A 19648-nucleotide genomic window follows, 5' to 3' on the forward strand; every position below is an offset into this window, starting at 1 on the left:
CCCGCGCCCGCCTGTAATTACATTAAATGTGAAGGGTGTAAACACTAATTAAGTGATAATTTTATAAAACTATAGTTTATAAAGAATGTATATGTGCTATTTGTAATAGACACAATTAAAAAAACATAGAGAAACTGAAAGCAAAAGAATGAAAAAATATATACTATGTAATATGGTTTGGATCCTCATTGACCCCAAAGGCTCATGTATTAAACACCTGGTCCTCAGCGGATGGTGCTATTAGGAGGTAGTGAAATCTTATAGGAGGTAGGGCCTAGTAGAAGGAAATTGGGTCATCTAGGGAGGAGGAGAGATGCTTTCTTTGCTTCTGAGTCACCATGCTATAAGCAGCTTTGTGCTACCGTGTGCTCCCCCCATGATGTTCTGTCTTATCACAGGCCCAAAACAATAGGCAGAATATCTATCCATTCAGGTCGATTTCCTCAGGTATTTTATCACACCTATACAAACACTAACCAAAAGAAAGATGGTACAGTTACATTAATATAAGATCGATAAGATGTTAAGGAAACAAATTTTCAAAAGACTGACATTTTAAAATGCAGGTTTTTTACCCTTGTTCCTTCCTATTATTGCGTATACTCTCTCTTCAACAAAATTAGAGATAAGGGCAAAATAGTTTCTGCCGGATAACGAGGGGGTGGGGGGGAGAGGGAGGGGGCGGAGTGGGTGGTAAAGGATGGGGTGGGGGCAGGGAGGAGAAATGACCCAAGCATTGTATGCATATATGAATAATAAAACAATAAAAATTAAAAAAAAAAGAAACAAAACTGGGAATAATCTAATATCCATTATAGAACAATCTCTATCATTTGTAAAGGACAAATAACTACAAAATATTTTTTAGTGAATAAAAAGGTTACAATACAAAAAAATAAATAAATAAAATGCAGGTTTTTTGACCATGGGAAATTAAAGTCAAACTCAACAGCAGACAGACAAATATAAATTCTCCAAATGTGTGTTAATCAAGATGCATACTTCTAAGTAATCCATGAGTCTGATACACAATCACCATGGAAACTGCCTTGCATGGTATGATAACTTATAATATTTGGTACTGAAATTTATGACATGCCAAAATTTATAATATGTACTAGAGCAGTGTTTACAGGGAATTTATAGCTTTAAATGTATGCATTAGAAGAAAAGTACTGGTTATCTAAACCCCCAACTCAAGAAGCTGGAAAAAATAAGAGAAAATTATAGCCAAAGAAAATTATAAAATGAAAATAAGGGTAGAAATTAATGGAGTTTAAAGCAGACACACACTGAAGAAAAATCAATAAAATCAAATTTTGACATTCTAAAATTCTTAAAAATAAGAAAAATCAATAAAATAAAATTTTGACATTCTAAAATTCTTAAAAATAATTAATACCTCAGCACCATTTATAATTCCTTCAGGTCAAAAATATTTGAATAAGAAAGTATTATAAAAAATTCATGCCAATATAGTTGACAAATTGAATAAAATTGACAAATTTCTTGGAAAATGTCAAATACTAAATTGACTAATTAAAAAAATAGACTTTTTTATTTAAGAATAAGTATTCTGTAATTCAAAACCTTCCTATAGGAAAACTCTTGTCCCCAGTGAATCATCTTGAAAAAGTATCAAAGAATATCTTTGTGATATTTTAAATATCACGAATAGGTTAAAAAAATGTTCATCGTATCACACTTTTCAATATACTAAAGAGTACAGCCACTGATAGGAGCAGAAGTTTGTAATTGTCAAAAGATTTGTGTCCAAGATTTATTAAAATAATGCATACTTCAAATACTTCACAAAAGAGGATGTTAAAATCACTAATATAGGTATGCAGAAGTGTTCAGTGAAAGTAGTCATCAAAGAAAAACAAATTAAAGCCACAAAGAAGGGCTATGGATGTGACTGAAGTAGTAGAGGCTGAGTTCAAACCCTGGTACCACCAAGAGAAAAATCAAACAAACAAAACAATGACAAAAAATGGGATACAAAAACACACCACCAGAACAGCTGAAATTTAAAATAGTAATGATGTCAAAGTTGATGAAGTTGTAGAGTGCCTGAACATATCTTTTACTGCTAGTGAGAACATGAATGTATCCATCCACCAAGGGAAAATATTCAATAGCTAAAAACTAGACAGAACTTACTGTCAATGATCAATAGAATGGATAAATAAACAACAGGGCATTCATATAATGAATGCTACCCTACAAAAAGAAGTCAGACAGCAAAAGAAGACATGAGTAAAGCAAATGAAATAAATATTCATGGTTATAACAATGCAACATTTTAAAGATATTATTTATGTCTAAATTAGACTACAAATCAAATGCAAGTTCTTTCAAAATTCTAAAACTTTTTCTTTGGAGTAAACAGGTAAATTTATCATAAAATGAAGAGCAGATTTCCAAGAGTAGATAAGTGCCATGGGTAGGACCTTGCCTCAGATTCTAAGTCTATCCTATTGTAAATCTAGATTTTTTTATCAGTCTGCAGTCATACAGTCTGGCATAGGTAAAAGGATAAACAATGTAATAGAAGAGAGAGCATACTGAAATAGACTTACACAAATTTTAAAAATGGCATGACTAGTCAATAACATTTATGGAAAAGAATACAATTAGTCATATCTCACATCACAATAAAAGTAAATTCCAGATAGATAAAAGATGTAAATCCTAACTAGTAGATCTTTAAAACATTTTGAAAAACATATGGAAAATATATTTATGACTTCAGATAAGGAATGCTAACAAAATTCCTTATCTGAAGACAGATTCCAAAAGACACAAAGAGCAAAAACTTGTTAAATCTGACATATTTTCTGTTCCAACAAAGATCACAAACAGACAAAAGACAAAACACAAACAGAAAAGATATTTGCAACTTGAAGGTCAAGTGCAGCAGTTCTCACCTGTAATTCCAGCTGTTCAGGAGGTAGATATCAAGAGGATCATGGTTTGATGTCAGCCTCAGCTAAAACAAGCAAAACTAGATTTTGTGGTACATGACTGTCATCCCTGCTACGTAGTAGACATAGGTAGGAGAATTGCAGTCCAAGGCTGGCCTGGGCAAAATGCATGAGACCCTATCTGAAAAATAACCTAAAGCAAAAAGGGCTGGAGGCATGGCCCAAGTGGTAGAGCCCTTGCCTAGGAAGGACAAGGCCCTGAGTTCAAACCCTTGTACATCCTTACCCCTCCAAAAAAAGAAGATACTTGCAACTCAAACCAGTATAAAGGAAAAAATTGGTTAAAAAATGGGCAAACTATGTGACTAAAGCAATTACAATCGAGAAAACCTAATGCCAATTACCACATTCAGAGATGTTCAATGTCATGAGAAATCAAAAATGGAAGTTAAAGAAAAACAGAATACTATTTCCCTTTCCCACATGTACACCACTCGGCCTTCCAAACTGGCAAATAATCAGCGTATCAGTGAAAACATTTTCATAGATACAGAGCAAGGGAAATTCTCTTGTAAAGATTTTGGGATTTGTAACAAATACAGACTTTTTGAAGAATGATTTGACAACACATAATAATTTTAAGATACTTTTGTAACTTTCAACCAGAAATCACACATTCAGATATAAATTCTAGGATAATTCTCACATTTATGCACAAGGAGATATATAAAAGATTAATCATTACAGTATTGTTTGTGATGCTGAAAATCTAGGCAGCAATCTAAATATGCATAAAGGATGTATAATCAATTGTTCTATATTTATGTACTGGGATACCATAGAGAAATTAAAATGCATGAACAATAACTCTATGTGCTGTATATAAATCAGATAAAAATAATGCTGCAGAGAAGAACTAGTTCTAGAATTATATACACAGTTTGATAATATAGACTAAATATGGCATGCAAAATAATATTACATGTTGTTCACAAACACATAATTATTTCAGAACAGTAAAATGCATATATAAAATTGTTAAATGTTGGTTTCAGGAAAAGAGTTATCTTTAGAGAAAAAAAGAAATTTTATATATTACTTAAAATAGTGTTTTAAATCATGCATGATAAAATATTAAAATTTGATAAGACTATGCAATAGGTATTTTCTCATTATTGTAACTGACTATATATACATAGTTCATACTTGAACTATCTAAAAATGAGCATTGGTCACTACCCTGGCCATTTGTACATGTCGATTATAATTGAAAAATATTGAAAGAAGGACTTTTCCCTGAATTAAACTAGTAGTTTTCTCTTCAAGAGGACTATTTCTATAGAATTAACTCACTCATAATTTACACATTTTGTCCTCTTTGTTTCTATTAAAAGTTAAGAAGTACTTCATTGCAATGCAATAAAAATCAAGTAAAAATGACATTCTTCATGATTTTCATAAAATCTGTAAGAGAATTAAAATTAAATTCTCCATATGGAGGTCAGTTCCACTGAATAACATTGACCTTCTTTTTAAAAATCTTTACATAGGAGATGTGGAAAAAGAAGTGACATGTTTTGTGATTAGCATTGAGCCACAAGTGACATTTACTGAGCTCTATGTTCTTTTCCAAGCCCTGCCATACAACATTATCTTGTTTAATCATAAAGCATTAACAGTGGAGCTAATTTAGGTCTATTCTCTTCATTTTCTTTCTTGCTGTATTTTTAACTGAGTACTGTATGATAAGAAAGAAGTAAAACCAAAATTGATAAAAAAGCTTGGTTTGACAAAGAAAGAGATTGTCTAAAAGTGAATGAAATGATACATGCTAAATATCTTTCATGTCTTTTAGGTTTATGCTGTTTCCAGTACAGAACACAAAACATGAGCGGCTATGAGAATATATTGGATATTGTGAAATCTATTCATTTCAGTTTTCACTTCAAAGAAAAAAGACACTAGGCTTTGCCAGGCTGTCTGTTCATCCCAATCCAGTCATAGGAACATCTCCAAGAATACTGTCTGAGTTTAGCACTGAGAAAGCCTATTTAGTTCCTCTTTTCACTGCCTATCTTGGACATAAAAAAACTCACCATTTACTACAAAGAGATTACCCCCCCACACACTGAAATCGACTAAAAAGAGTCAAGAAATTGAGTGGCTTTTATAATGAAGTCTCATTCTTGCTTTCTGTCCTCCCACACTTTCAATATTATTCTATGAAAGGATTTTGAGGTTTTTTTTGAAATCCCTTATTACCAAATCATCTGTTCTTTGTAACAGTTCTAATTTCCACATCAGAGTATAACTCAGGACATTAAAGACATTGGAGACAAATTCACAATGTGTACAAATTATTATGACTAAATGTGGAAACGTGGAGACAATGCACACAGAAGGAGGTATCTACTGGAAGAATGCAAACATAGGGAAATGCAAACAAGAAATGAGCTAAAACAAAATCTAAATATGCACCTTAAATGAGTAATGAAATATACACAGTGATATTAGGATTAACTCTCCTAACTAATCTCTAAAATAATCCGAAGTAAATTGGAGAAATGCTTTTGCTAGTTACCCAGGGTCCTGAGGAGAGAACTTTGTCTAGACACTAGTTTCCTGCTCAACAACCTTGCTCATGCCTTCCTTCTCCAAGCTCTCCAAACACTCTTGGTATAGGCATTTAAAAGAAAATATTTCAGATATGTGTATGTTCCAAAATCATGCTATTTGAAATGGCATTTTTTTCTTAGAAAAGTCTCAGAAGGCAATATGATTTAACTAGATAGGTGTTGAGTTAGCAATACAACCTGTTGTAGTTCATTCAATGAAGAAGAAATGGTTCAGGTGTTAAAAATTGTACATCCAAAGGCTTGGCATGGTGGCACACATATGGAATCCCAACTACTTCAGAGGTGGAGACAGGGGGATTATGGTTCAAGGCCAAGTAGAACAAAGATGCCCATAGAGCCAATCTGAAAAACAAACTAAAATCAAAAAGGACTGCAGGTATGGCACTAGTGGTAGAGAACTTGCCAGGGAAGTGCAAGTTCCTGAATAAAGGAATATACATCCAGAGCTGAACTATCAAGGTACATGTTTTGGCTCAGTCAATTACTGGCTCTTAGGAGACTACACTTAGTAATACATATATAGTAACATGCACATAGTACAGTGACAAGTTACTTAATATCTCTGTAAGAAATCTTATTAGAGGCTGTTACATGTTTTGACTATAAAAGTACATATCACTATATAAGCATTTCCCATACCTGAAAGTTGTTTGATTTTTGTCTCACAGTCATAGGCCATTAGTCTGGCTGGATCATTTCTAAAGTTTCAATTTCAAGACAAAATAGACTCTGATCTTGGGTTTCCAGTCTACAAATTGTGACAAATAAATGTTTGTTGTTTAAGCTACCTAGAAGATGATACTCTGTTATAGATGTCCAAACTAAGACATGGTATGTCTGGGGAACTGCAAGCATTTTTGTGTGACTAGAAACATGGCTTGGCAGGACTGATTATGATCTGGTCCCTGTCCTCATGCTGACTCCACCCCCACCACCTTTCATTTGATCTGCTAGCTCCAGAAAGACATGATATTTTTAATTTCTGAAACCCTGCATTCCCTCCTGTCTCGTTCATGCTGTTTCATCTGCCTTGAATGCATCTTCTTTTTCCTCACAGCTTATCTCAGGCAACAGAAATCCTTCCCCAATCCTCCCAGGCTGTTAGGAAGCAGTCTTCTCTACAGTAGAACAGCCTGTGAATAGATGATCCATTGTGGCTGATTGTGTTCCCCTTGATGTCAAGAATTATGTAATTCCTACTTGTGTCCCTAGAGTTTGATACAGATTCCAGCACCCGTGGGTGTGTCTGCTGATTGGAGCTGATTCCTGGTTCATTTCCCTAAGGCTTTCTTTCTTCTTCCTCATCTAGGTCATGAATCCTCTCTCAGAATCCTACTTGTAGACACCAAAGAAAGCCTCTTTACTTTTTTCTACCTCTGATCATGGCAACAGTTTAGCAGGAGATCTCTAAGCATGTATCAACATACATATCCCTTTGAGAATTCTGTGTACATATAACAGGATGTGATTTTTGCTGAATATGCAGTTTCTCTCTGAAGCATACAAGCCTTGCTTTTGCATTTCTTTTCTGTTTCTTGCACTTCACACTTTCAGGAAAAGGAGTTAAAACTTTCCTTTTAGATTTTAAATTACAATAATTCTTTTCACTTATGCTTTTTTTTTTTTTTTTGCAGTACTGGGGTTTGAACTCAGGGCCTTTCCCTTGCTAGGCAGGCCCTCTACCACTTGAACCACACCACCAACCTGTATTCATGTTTTTATATTTGTATGCATTGTGGAATAATTAAATCAGCTAAGTAATATATCTGTCATCTCATATATTTATCATTTTTTTGTGGTGAGAACATCTGAAATTTTTTCTCTTAGCAATTTTGAAATATATGATAGGTTATTATTAACTATTATCACCGTGCCGTGCAAAAGATCTCAAACACTTATTCCTCCTGTCTACCTGAAACTTATACCCTCTCCACTAGTCTTAACAACTCAGTTATATTATCATGCATTATGTGCCAGCCCATTACCTAGTCTTTGCCTATTACCTTACAGAATCTCCAAAGCACCACACTAAGAACTAATTACTTGTTGATACTCAACAAGTAAAAAAGCTGAGTTACAACTAGAACATGAATAAAATAACAAGGAGCTCTGTCTGAAGTGAGAAACCTCATTTTTAAAAATTCTTAATTTAATATATCCAAAATGAGGACATCAACACAAATAATAAGCAATCTGGATATAAATTTTTCTGAGATAAAAATCACTGAAAAACTTAGAAGACTTGAAAAGAACACAATTGATACTGTATGAAGATAAGCTATTTTTCCTGTCTTAAGTTACTTATCATGGATACAATCCAGAGCTGTCAAACTGAGCAACAAACCAAAAGAATATTTTTCTTTTTCCACTACCTATAATAAAAAAGTAATGATGAATGCTTAAAGATTCTTTATTACACATGAGAGTAGCAGTTACCTTGATAAATGTCTAGAGTTCAATTGCATTTAAGAAATGCTTCTGGGAGATTCCAAGATGGTGGCTAGAGGGAGGAAGCAGAAAGCGAGCCTCCTATAGTGAAATCTTGGAGAGACACTGGAGACACACCTTGCAGGCAAAACCACTGAGAAGAGGCAAAATTTTGACCCCTCCACACCTCCAGCCGGCACAGAGAATCTCCACTTCACGTTAAACGGAGAAACCAGGAGGGCCCCTGGGCCACCAGTTGCCCACGCACAGACAGCTTAGGAAGACACGGACAAGGTGAGCTAAGCGGTATGTGTTACTCCCACAGACAACCCTGGGCCAGAGCAGCATAGCCCCCTGGACAGACTGAACTCCACCGGGGGAAAAAAACAGAAACTGAGTAACAAGCAATAAGAACAATAAAGACACATGGGAAAGAGGGTGGGGCACACTGAGTGCTGAAGAGGGGGGAAGAGAATCCTTCCCAGAACTGTAAATAAACAAGCCGGGCCTGGCCGGAGAGGCTCCAGCGGGAGCGGGGGCGCGCGCCCAGCAACCAGGAGCAGGAAAGCTTGTGAGAGTGGTGGAGGGAGGAAAACTCCACAGGAGAGGGGGGAAGACCCACCTCCCATGTGAGCTGTAAACAAACATGGTGGCCGGCAGGAACAGCAGCACCACCAAGCAATCAAGAGCAGAAAAACATGTAAAAGTGGTGGTGGGAGGAAAACTCCACAGGAGAGGGGGGAAGACCCACTTCCCACATGAGCTGTAAATAAACACACAGGCCTGAGAATGCGGGTGCAGTGTCACCTTTCCCAGTGTGCTTGGAAAGGGGAAAGCTTGTAGCAGAGGCTCCCGCACAGGAGAACTCTGAGTAAACAAAGCCTGCGGGGCCAGGTGAGTGCTAAGCTCACCCCTGAGATCTGCATAAATAATGCCTCCAGCAACAGCAGGCTGACAGCAGCAGGCAGGCAAGACACAGCCACAGCTACAGATACCATTTTCAGAACTGTCTCCAGATTCTTTTTTTTTCTCTCTCCCTAGCTTTGATGTGAAAACAACTGAACTACACCTGCATGCTGAAAAACCTACTGAAACTGTATTGCATTTGAACTTGGGACACTTTGTGGGTTTTTTTTCTTTGTTTTTTATTTTTATTCTTGTGCAGTTTTGTTCTACTTTATGCATCCCCTTTAATGAGCCAACTACATCTGAGGCACCATCTCCAGGATTGGAGACTGAGATGGACACCAAAATTATTAGACTGAAACTTCATTGCATTTGAACTTGGTTTTTTAAAATTTTTTTTACTTTCTATTTTTAATTATGTTTTATTTTATATATATATTTCTTTCATTTACTTATTTTTTATTTTTATTTTTATCTTTATTCTTTTTATTTTTTATTTTCAATCCTCTCTCTGTCTCTCTACTCCCTGTTCAGCTTACGGTCGATTAGTACACTAATGCACCCTGTTTATACCTTTGAAACTTTTTTGTTTGATTCCTTGTTTTGTTTTTTCCTACTTGTCTGTTTATTTGTTTTTCCCTTTTCCTTTAACTTCTTGCTTTCCATCTACTCTCACCCTTCCATTCTAAATATTACCATTGTTATTATTACAAGCTAGAAAATACTTAATTGCACACAGTACAGGGACAGTAACAACACTAAGGACAATGACAGGAAGACAGAAAAACAGGGAAACCAGTTTCCCCACAACAAAAAATTAGTACAGGAACCAGAGGAAAATGAAGAAAACAGATACTCAGATCCAGACTGCAACAAAATGAAGATAAACTATGCCAAAGAACCCAATGAAGCCCACAAGAATAATTTAAAAGAAGACATACTACAGGTACTCAATGAGAATTTTATAGAGATGATACTGGATAGGGTCAACCAAAATGTACAGGAGACACTAAAGAAATTCCAAGACATCAAAAATAGAGAATTTGAAAAAGCAAAAGAAGAAATAAAGGAAACCATAGAAGCACTGTATAAACACCAAAGTGAAACAGAGAACACGAATAATAAACAGATAAATGAACTCAGGACAAAAACAGACAACAATAAAGAGGAAACCACCCAGGATATGGAAAACCTCAGAAAAAAGAATGAAACAGAACTGCAAAACAACACGGAAGGCCAATCCTGCAGAATAGAACAAACAGAAGACAGAATCTCAGAACTTGAAGATGAAATGGTAATTAAAGGAAAAACCAAAGAAGTATTAATTGAACAACTCAAGACCTGTGAAAAGAAAATGCAAGAACTCACCGACTCCATCAAAAGACCAAACTTGAGAATCATGGGCATCAAAGAAGGAGAAGAGGTGCAAGCAAAGGGAATGCATAATATATTCAACAAAATAATAACAGAAAATTTCCCAAATCTAAAGAAATCTATTCCCATACAGATGCAAGAGGCCTCCAGGACACCAAACAGACCAGATCAAAATAGAACTACCCCATGACATATCATCATTAAAACAACAAGTTCAGAAACTAGGGAAAGAATATTGAAGGCTGTAAGAGATAAAAAACAAATAACATACAAAGGTAAACCCATCAAAATCAAAGCAGACTTCTCAACAGAAACATTAAAAGCAAGAAGAGCATGGGGTGAGATCTTCTGGGCACTGAATGAAAATAACTTCAACACCAGGATACTCTACCCAGCAAAACTATCATTCGAAATAGATGGAGCAATAAAAGTCTTCCATGATAAGCAGAAACCAAAACAATATGTGACCACAAAGCCACCACTACAAAGGATTCTTCAAGGGATTCTGCACACAGAAAGTGAAACCCAACTTAACCATGAAAAGACAGGCAGCACCAAACCACAGGAAAAGAAAAAGCAAGAAAGTAGAGAGTAACCTCAACTTAGGTACACACAATCAAACCTTCAAACAACTAAGACAACTAAATGACAGGAATCACCACATACCTATCAGTACTAACACTTAATGTTAACGGACTTAATTCACCCATCAAAAGGCATCGCTTGACAAAATGGATTAAAAAGTAAGATCCAACAATTTGTTGCTTACAGTAGACCCATCTCACCGACAGAAACAAGCATAGGCTTAGGATGAAAAGCCAGAAGAAGATTTACCAAGCCAATGGCAGGAAAATAGGCAGGAGTAGCAATACTTATCTCTGACAAAGTAGACTTCAGATCTACATTGATCAAATGAGATAAGGAAGGACATTCCATATTAATAGAAGGGGAAATAGACCAAAAGGAAATAATAATCATCAACCTGTATGCACCCAATGTCAATGCACCCAATTTCATCAAACATACCCTGAAAGATCTAAAAGCATATATTAACTCCAGCACAGTGGTTGTGGGAGACTTTAACACCCCATTATCATCAATAGGTAGGTCATCCAAACAAAAAAATCAGTAAAGTAATCCAAGATCTAGCATATACAAGATCAAATGGACCTACTTTATGTCTACAGAACATTTCATCCAACTTCTACACAATATACATTCTTCTCAGCAGCCCATGGAACCTTCTCAAAAATAGATCATATCCTAGGGCACAAAGCAAGCCTCAGCAGATAAAAGAAAATAGAAATTATACTGTGCATACTATCTGATCACAATGCAGTAAAAGCAGAACTCAACAACAAAAGTAAAGACAAAAAACATGCAAACAGCTGGAAACTAAATGACTCATTACTTAATGAACAATGGATCATTGATGAAATAAAAGAGGAAATTAAAAAGTTCTTGGAAGTCAATGAAAATGAAAACACAACCTGCTGGAACCTATGGGACACAGCTAAGGTAGTCCTGAGAGGAAAGTTTATAGCCATGAGTGCATACATTAAAAAGACTGAAAGATCCCAAATCAATGACCTAATGATACATCTCAAACTCCTAGAAAAAGAACAAGCAAATCCCAAAACAAATAGAAGGAGAGAAATAATAAAAATAAGAGCTGAAATCAACGAAATAGAAACCAAAAAAACCATACAAAGAATTAATGAAACAAAAGTTCGTTCTTTGAAACAATAAGCAAGATCGATAGACCCCTGGCAAACCTGATTAAAATGAGGAAAGAAAAAACCCAAATTAGTAGAATCAGGAATGCAAAAGGGGAGATAACAATAAACACCATGGAAGTCCAGGAAATCATCAGAGACTACTTTGAGAACCTATATTCAAATAAATTTGAAAATCTTAAAGAAATGGACAGATTTCTAGATACATATGATCATCCAAAACTGATCCAAGAGGAAATTAATCACCTGAATAAATCTATAACACAAAATGAAATTGAAGCAGCAATCAAGAGTCTCCCCAAAAAGAAAAGTCCAGGACCTGATGGATTCTCTGCTGAATTCTATCAGATCTTTAAAGAGGAACTGATACCAACCCTCCTTAAACTGTTCCACAAAATAGAAAGGGAAGGAAAACTGCCAAACACATTTTATGAAGCCAGTATTACACTTATCCCAAAACCAGGCAAAGACACCTCCAAAAAGGAGAACTAGAGGCTAATCTCCTTAATGAACATTGACGCAAAAATCCTCCACAAAATAATGGCAAACCAAATTCAACAACACATCAAAAAGATTATTCACCACGACCAAGTAGGCTTCATCCTAGGAATGCAGGGGTGGTTCAACATACGAAAATCAATAAACGTAATAAACCACATTAACAGAAGCAAAGACAAAAACCACTTGATCATCTCAATAGATGCAGAAAAAGCCTTTGATAAGATCCAACACCATTTCATGATAAAAGCTCTAAGAAAACTAGGAATAGAAGGAAAGTACCTCAACATTATAAAAGCTATATATGACAAACCTACACCCAGCATTATACTTAACGGAGAAAAACTGAAACCATTTCCTCTAAAATCAGAAACCAGACAAGGATACCCACTATATCCACTCCTATTCAACATAGTACTGGAATTCCTAGCCAGAGCAATTACGCAAGAAGAAGGAATAAAAGGAATACAAATAGGTAAAGAAACTGTCAAAATATCCCTATTTGCAGACGACATGATCCTATACCTTAAAGACCCAGAAAACACTACTCAGAAGCTTCTAGACATCATCAATGGCTATAGCAAGGTAGCAGGATATAAAATCAACATAGAAAAGTCATTAGCATTTCTATACAATAACAATGAGCAAACGGAAAAAGAATGTATGAAAACAATTCCATTTACAATAGCCTCAAAAAAAATCAAATACCTAGGTGTAAACCTAACAAAAGATGTGAAAGACCTCTACAAGGAAAACTATACACTTCTGAAGAAAGAGATTGAGGAAGACTATAGAAAGTGGAGAGATCTCCCATGCTCATGGATTGGTAGAATCAACATAGTAAAAATGTCTATACTCCCAAAAGTAATCTACATGTTTAATGCAATTCCCATCAAAATTCCAATGACATTCATTAAAGAGATTGAAAAATCTACTGTGAAATTTATATGGAAACACAAGAGGCCACGAATAGCCAAGGCAATACTCAGTCAAAAGAACAATGCTGGAGGTATCACGATACCTGACTTCAAACTATATTACAAAGCAATAATGATAAAAACAGCATGGTACTGGCACAAAAACAGACATGAAGACCAGTAGAACAGAATAGAGGACCTAGACATGAAGCCACAAAACTATAACCAACTTGTCTTTGACAAAGGAGCGAAAAATATACGATAGAGAAATTGCAGCCTCTTCAACAAAAACTACTGGGAAAACTGGTTAGCAGTCTGCAAAAAACTGAAACTAGATCCATGTATATCACCCTGTACCAATATTAACTCAAAATGGATCAAGGATCTTAATATCAGACCCCAAACTCTTAAGTTGTTCTCCCTCATATGTGGACATTAGATCAAGGGCAAACACAACAAGAGGATTGGACTTTGAGCACATGATAAAAGCAAGAGCACACAAGGGAGGAGTGAGGATAGGTAAGACACCTAAAAAATTAGCTAGCATTTGTTGCCCTTAATGCAGTGAAACTAAAGCAGATACCTTAAAAGCAACTGAGGCAATAGGAAAAGGGGACCAAGAACTAGAGAAAAGGTTAGATCAAAAAGAATTAACCTAGAAGTTAACACACACGCACAGGAAATCAATGTGAGTCAATGCCCTGCATAGCTATCCTTATCTCAACCAGTAAAAACCCTTGTTCCTTCCTATTATGGCTTATACTCTCTCTACAACAAAATTAGAAATAAGGGCAAAATAGTTTCTGCTGGGTATTGAGGGAGTGGGGGGGAGAGGGAGGGGGTGGAGTGGGTGGTAAGGGAGGGGGTGGGGGCAGGGGGGAGAAATGACCCAAGCCTTGTATGCACATATGAATAATAAAATAAAAATAAAATGAAATAAAATGTTGTATCTATACACAATGGAATTTTATGCAGCCATGAAGAAGAACGAAATGTTATCATTCGCAGGTAAATGGATGGAGATGAACATCATTCTGAGTGAGGTTAGCCTGGCCCAAAAGACCGAAAATCATATGTTCTCCCTCATATGTGGACGTTAGATCAAGGGCAAACACAACAAGAGGAGTGGACTTTGAGCACATGATAAAAGCTAGAGCACACAAGGGAGGGGTGAGGATAGGTAAGACACCTAAAAAATTAGCTAGCATTTGTTGCCCTTAACGCAGAGAAACTAAAGCAGATACCTTAAAAGCAACTGAGGCCAATAGGAAAAGGGGACCAGGAACTAGAGAAAAGGTGAGATCAAAAAGAATTAACCTAGAAGGTAACACACACGCACAGGAAATTAATGTGAGTCAACTCCCTGTATAGCTATCCTTATCTCAACCAGTAAAAACCCTTGTTCCTTCCTATTATGGCTTATACTCTCCTTTGAACAAAATTAGAGATAAGGGCAAAATAGTTTCTGCTGGGTATTGAGGGGGTAGGGAGGAGAGGGAGGGAGCAGAGTGGGTGGTAAGGGAAGGGGTGAGGGTAGGAGGGAGAAATGACCCAAGCCTTGTATGCACATATGAATAATAAAACAATAAAAAAATTAAAAAAAAGAATATCAGGTAAAAAAAAAGAAATGCTTCTATTTTCAGAAAACATGGTCTTCAAATCATCATCTCTTGATCCTAAATGACACTATAAAGGGAGTGTTTTATAATTTGCTTCATTCAGACCTCCTCTAATTACATATTTCAACTACTCAGGAATTCCTTTACTTTTGGAAGCCATGGAAACTTTTTCAGAAGGCAAAATTGTATTTCAGTTCCACAAATATTTTTGAAGTACCTACTAAATTTAAGCAGCTGTGCTACATGGCTCAAAGTCAAACAAAGCATGGCCTTTGCCTCTGAAACTTAGAATCTAATGAAAGTTATCTACAAATGAAGCTGAATGAAATTTGAATATACTGTATGACACTTGGCCATTTATTTACTGTAAGAAACGTTTCTTCGTAGAACAATTCTGAAGATGTTAAGGAATGAGATGCAGCAATTACAGAATAAATTAAGGTGCTAGATGAACATCCCAAGGCTATTTGGATGTGCAGTGTCAACTGTTTATTTTTTTTCTCTTAGACTAAAGGAAATATGAATCACTTAAATACACAATCACATAAAAGAAACTCATTAAGGAAATACCCAAAACATTACCAAAGCAATTTCTCTACATCGATACTACAGAGTTAAAAAATAAATGTTTACTTCATTTTCAAATTTATAATCACGTAGTAACAAACCTATTTTTAATAATAAGGTCTGTCTTGGAGAAATATTGCATGATAATTATGAGCTCAGAGTTTAGAAACAGGCAAAATAAACTTTTAATTCTAACCTTATAAATTTACATTTCTTTGTTTTAAATAGAGAAAATAATATCTACTACAGGATCACTGTAAGCATTAAAAAGCATTGGCTTAGGGTGAAAGGGTGGAAAATATTTACCAAGCTAATAGCCCCCCAAAATAGATAGGAAATAACAATTGTTCCATTATATGCATCCAATGTTGATGCACCCAACTTTAATCAAACATACACTACTGGATTTAAAGGCACAGACAGGCTGCAACACAGTGATAGTGGAGGACTTCAGTACTCCTCTATCTCCAATATATAGGTCATCCAGACAAAAAACACCAAAGGAACTTTAGAATTGAATGACACATAGATCAAATGGACCTGAGAGATGTCTATAGAGTAGTCTATCCTGCAAGAGCACAATATACATTCTTCTCAGAATATCATGGAACCTTCTCCAAAATAGATCATATTTTAGTTCACAAAACAAAGTCTTAACAAATAAAAGAAAATTGAACTAACAGCCTGCATTCTGTGTGCCTATAACAGAATAAAACTAGAACTCAAGAACAAAAGAAACAGCAGAAAGTATTCAAACACCTGGAGACTGAAGAAACATTGCTCCATTATCAATGGGTCATCAAAGAACTAAGGAAAGAAATTTAAAAATTCCCAGAATTTAATGAAAATGAAAGCACAACCTATCAGAATCTCTGGGACACAGCAAAGGCAGTGCTAAAGAGAAAATTTATAGCCATGAATGCACATATTAAAGATACAGAAACATCTCAAATAAACAACCTAAAAATTGTATGTGTGACATGCTCAGAAATATGGAATGAAATTGCTAGAATTATTTTAGTATTTGTCATGAAAAGAGCATAAGTTCTAAAGAAGATCCTTTGATTTTGTTGATCAATGTCACAAAGACATAATTTCTATTCCAAACAAGAAAGTTTTGAGAATGAAAAGAAGAACTAAAATCAACTTAACTTACATAATTTAAATATCAAATTAATTTACAATTCTAACTAGCCTATAAAATAGTTCTTTTAAAACTCATTTCAAAAATAAAATTCTTTCTAAAACAAATACTACATAAAATAAAGCAAAAAAGACTCTTATTGCAATTATGTTACTGGTGGAATACAATCAGAGTAGTTGTTTTTATACATACTCACTCTAGTCAGTTTCGTAGTCACATCCATTTTGGATACTGTTTCTGGTAATTTCCTAATGACTGCATTTTCCTCTATGGGATAGTCATTTTATTTTAACTATATACAACTTCTTCAATATGGCATTTGGGATGAATAAACATCCTTCTCTGGTGCCTTCAATTGGCTCTTTGTAAATCACATAGTTTTCTCTCTTAACAAGCTTAAAATTCTGCTGAATGTAGAAATTTTTCTGTTTTCTTTTTTAATATATAAATAGTTCATGGATACTATCTTTTTTTTCTCCATTTAGGGTATCTTTCTTAAAAAAATATTTGCACAGGGCAAAATCTATAAAGTAACTTGTCCGTACTCATGATGCTCTTGAATGTTTCACAACATTTACATGATGCAAAAATCAAAGACCTTCTCAAATTCATTACATTTGATTCAAAGTATACATAATCTAATTAAAAGTAAGTGCTCCATTAAACAATTCTTCTCACAAGTTGAAATCCACTTGAAGTATAATCTTTGAATTTTAAAACTGTATCTTAAACATTGAATTCAAAAATTTTAATTTATTCAGGTCTTCTCTTGCTTTTGCAAGGGAAAATTTCAATGTTTCATGCTTACAAACTTTTTTCAATTATTTTAAGTGATAATACCTTGAACATTGAAATTTTTGTCACTATTTCTGAACATATTAAAAATTTATAACTAATTTTGACAAATGCAATATTTACAGGAAATCAATTCAACATAAGTTTAATTATATTGCAGAACACAAGTTAACTTGTAAATTAGTTATTCAGATGTTCAAACTATGACTGAAACTGAATACAAACAGGCAATACTGTAAGCCATGCTATTATAATTTTGAAATAAATAGCAGTTTCATTTTCTAAATGTAGTGGTGATGCATTTGCTGGACTTGTACAAACACATTTTTGAGCATGAGTTAAATTTTAATTGATAAAATTATAGCGCTCATTTCAATGCTGATGAACTAGGGAAAGGATTGGCAAACTACAGTTCTCTGGAAAAATTGGAATACTGCCTGTTTTTGAAAATACAGTTTTATTGGAACATAGCCATGCTCTTTTATTTATGGGTTGTATGTGCCTTCTTTTACACTAAACAACACTATTTAGTATTTGACACAAAGATCATATGGCCTGCAAAGTCTGAAATATTTACTATCTAGCCATTTAAAAGACACAAATTTGCCAACTCCCAAATTAAAACTTCACTGCAACAAATTCCAAGTATATTTCTGTATTGTGTGCTTAACTGAATAATAATATTGTCTTTACAATGATGTGACTCTCCACCAAAATTACATTACTAGTTCCCCTATAAAACAAACAACTTTATCTTCAATGGCGAACCTCTTAACTCAATTTACAATAGCCTTTTCTATGTGATGAATGAATGTCCAAGAGTTTTACTTTAATTCCACGAAACAGATGTGAAAAAGTCAACCACTTATTGGAATTACCTGGTTTTCCAGATTGTACTCATGGATGGCTGCAAGTTTATAGATGGTCCCAGAGGAAGAATTTGCAAATTTCAGGCAAGAAACCCTGCCATTTGACTATATCAAAACTATCCTGCTAATTAGCCCAGAGAAGCAAGAAGTGGCTAGAGCATTGAAGGACTTGGCAAAGCATAAGTAATCCAAGTACTAGAGTGATAAACTTTACCAAAATTCATAAGCCTGACAAATCAGTAACAATTTTCCAACACTTAGTGGTCAGAAACTTTCTGAGACCTGTTATATTGATTAAAGGACGAATTATTACACTGTGTACTTTCTACCATGAAAATGAGAAAAAAAAACTTGGTAGAACTCTTCAAATTCTAGTGCAGCATATCCCATACCTGAGATGTTGAGATGTCCAGATGATCCCTTTGGACTACATTGTGATAGGAAGTAGAAATACTCTAGAAGGTCAAAAATGTAAATGTGTATTTATTGTTTTCTCTACCATGGGAACACTAATTGTTTATGATCCTCTTCCCCTTTAAGATGACAGAAAATACCTCAGACCATATTAATCTGCTCTAGCAAATGCCAACTTCTACACAGCAGCTGCAGGCAAGGCCATTAATCAGGTGAGCTTTCAATGGTCTGCAGTTACTCTAGTTTGTGCCTGGGCCAGACTGGAGAATTAAATAGAGATATAATAAAAGGAAGGACTAATTTTTGCCATCTTTCTCCTTCTTCTTATGAGATATTTACTATCTTTGCTGCCAGATATAGTTTCAGAAGTTTCCACTTGGCTTTATCCATTATGACATGATTCACAGGTCAAATACCCAATGTGAGGATTATGCCAATTACTAGCTATTCCATCTCAATGAATATTAGGGAACTACGGAAATGATCACAAGATACACCTATGCTCCCAACAGACTGACTGTGATACTCAGCTTATATTGAATCTTATTTATTCTGCAGTTTTTTATGTTCTCATTATAACCAGAGGGATAGAAGGGAACATGGTAATATTGTGAGTATCCTGGTATCAAATGCCTGCTATGTAACAGTCCCCACAATATTTGCTAGTTTTTTTTCTCCTGTGTTGTTACCTAAGTGAGTGACCTTAAGTCTTTTGAAGAAAAAATTGGATTAATCATTATCATGTCTGTTTGCTGTGATTCTTTTTTCTAAGGACTCAGCCTACTTTTAACCAATGAAATCTGAAATCTCTAAAAAACT

Source organism: Castor canadensis, chromosome 3 (genome assembly GCF_047511655.1).
Source record: "Castor canadensis chromosome 3, mCasCan1.hap1v2, whole genome shotgun sequence".
NCBI lineage: Eukaryota > Metazoa > Chordata > Mammalia > Rodentia > Castoridae > Castor > Castor canadensis.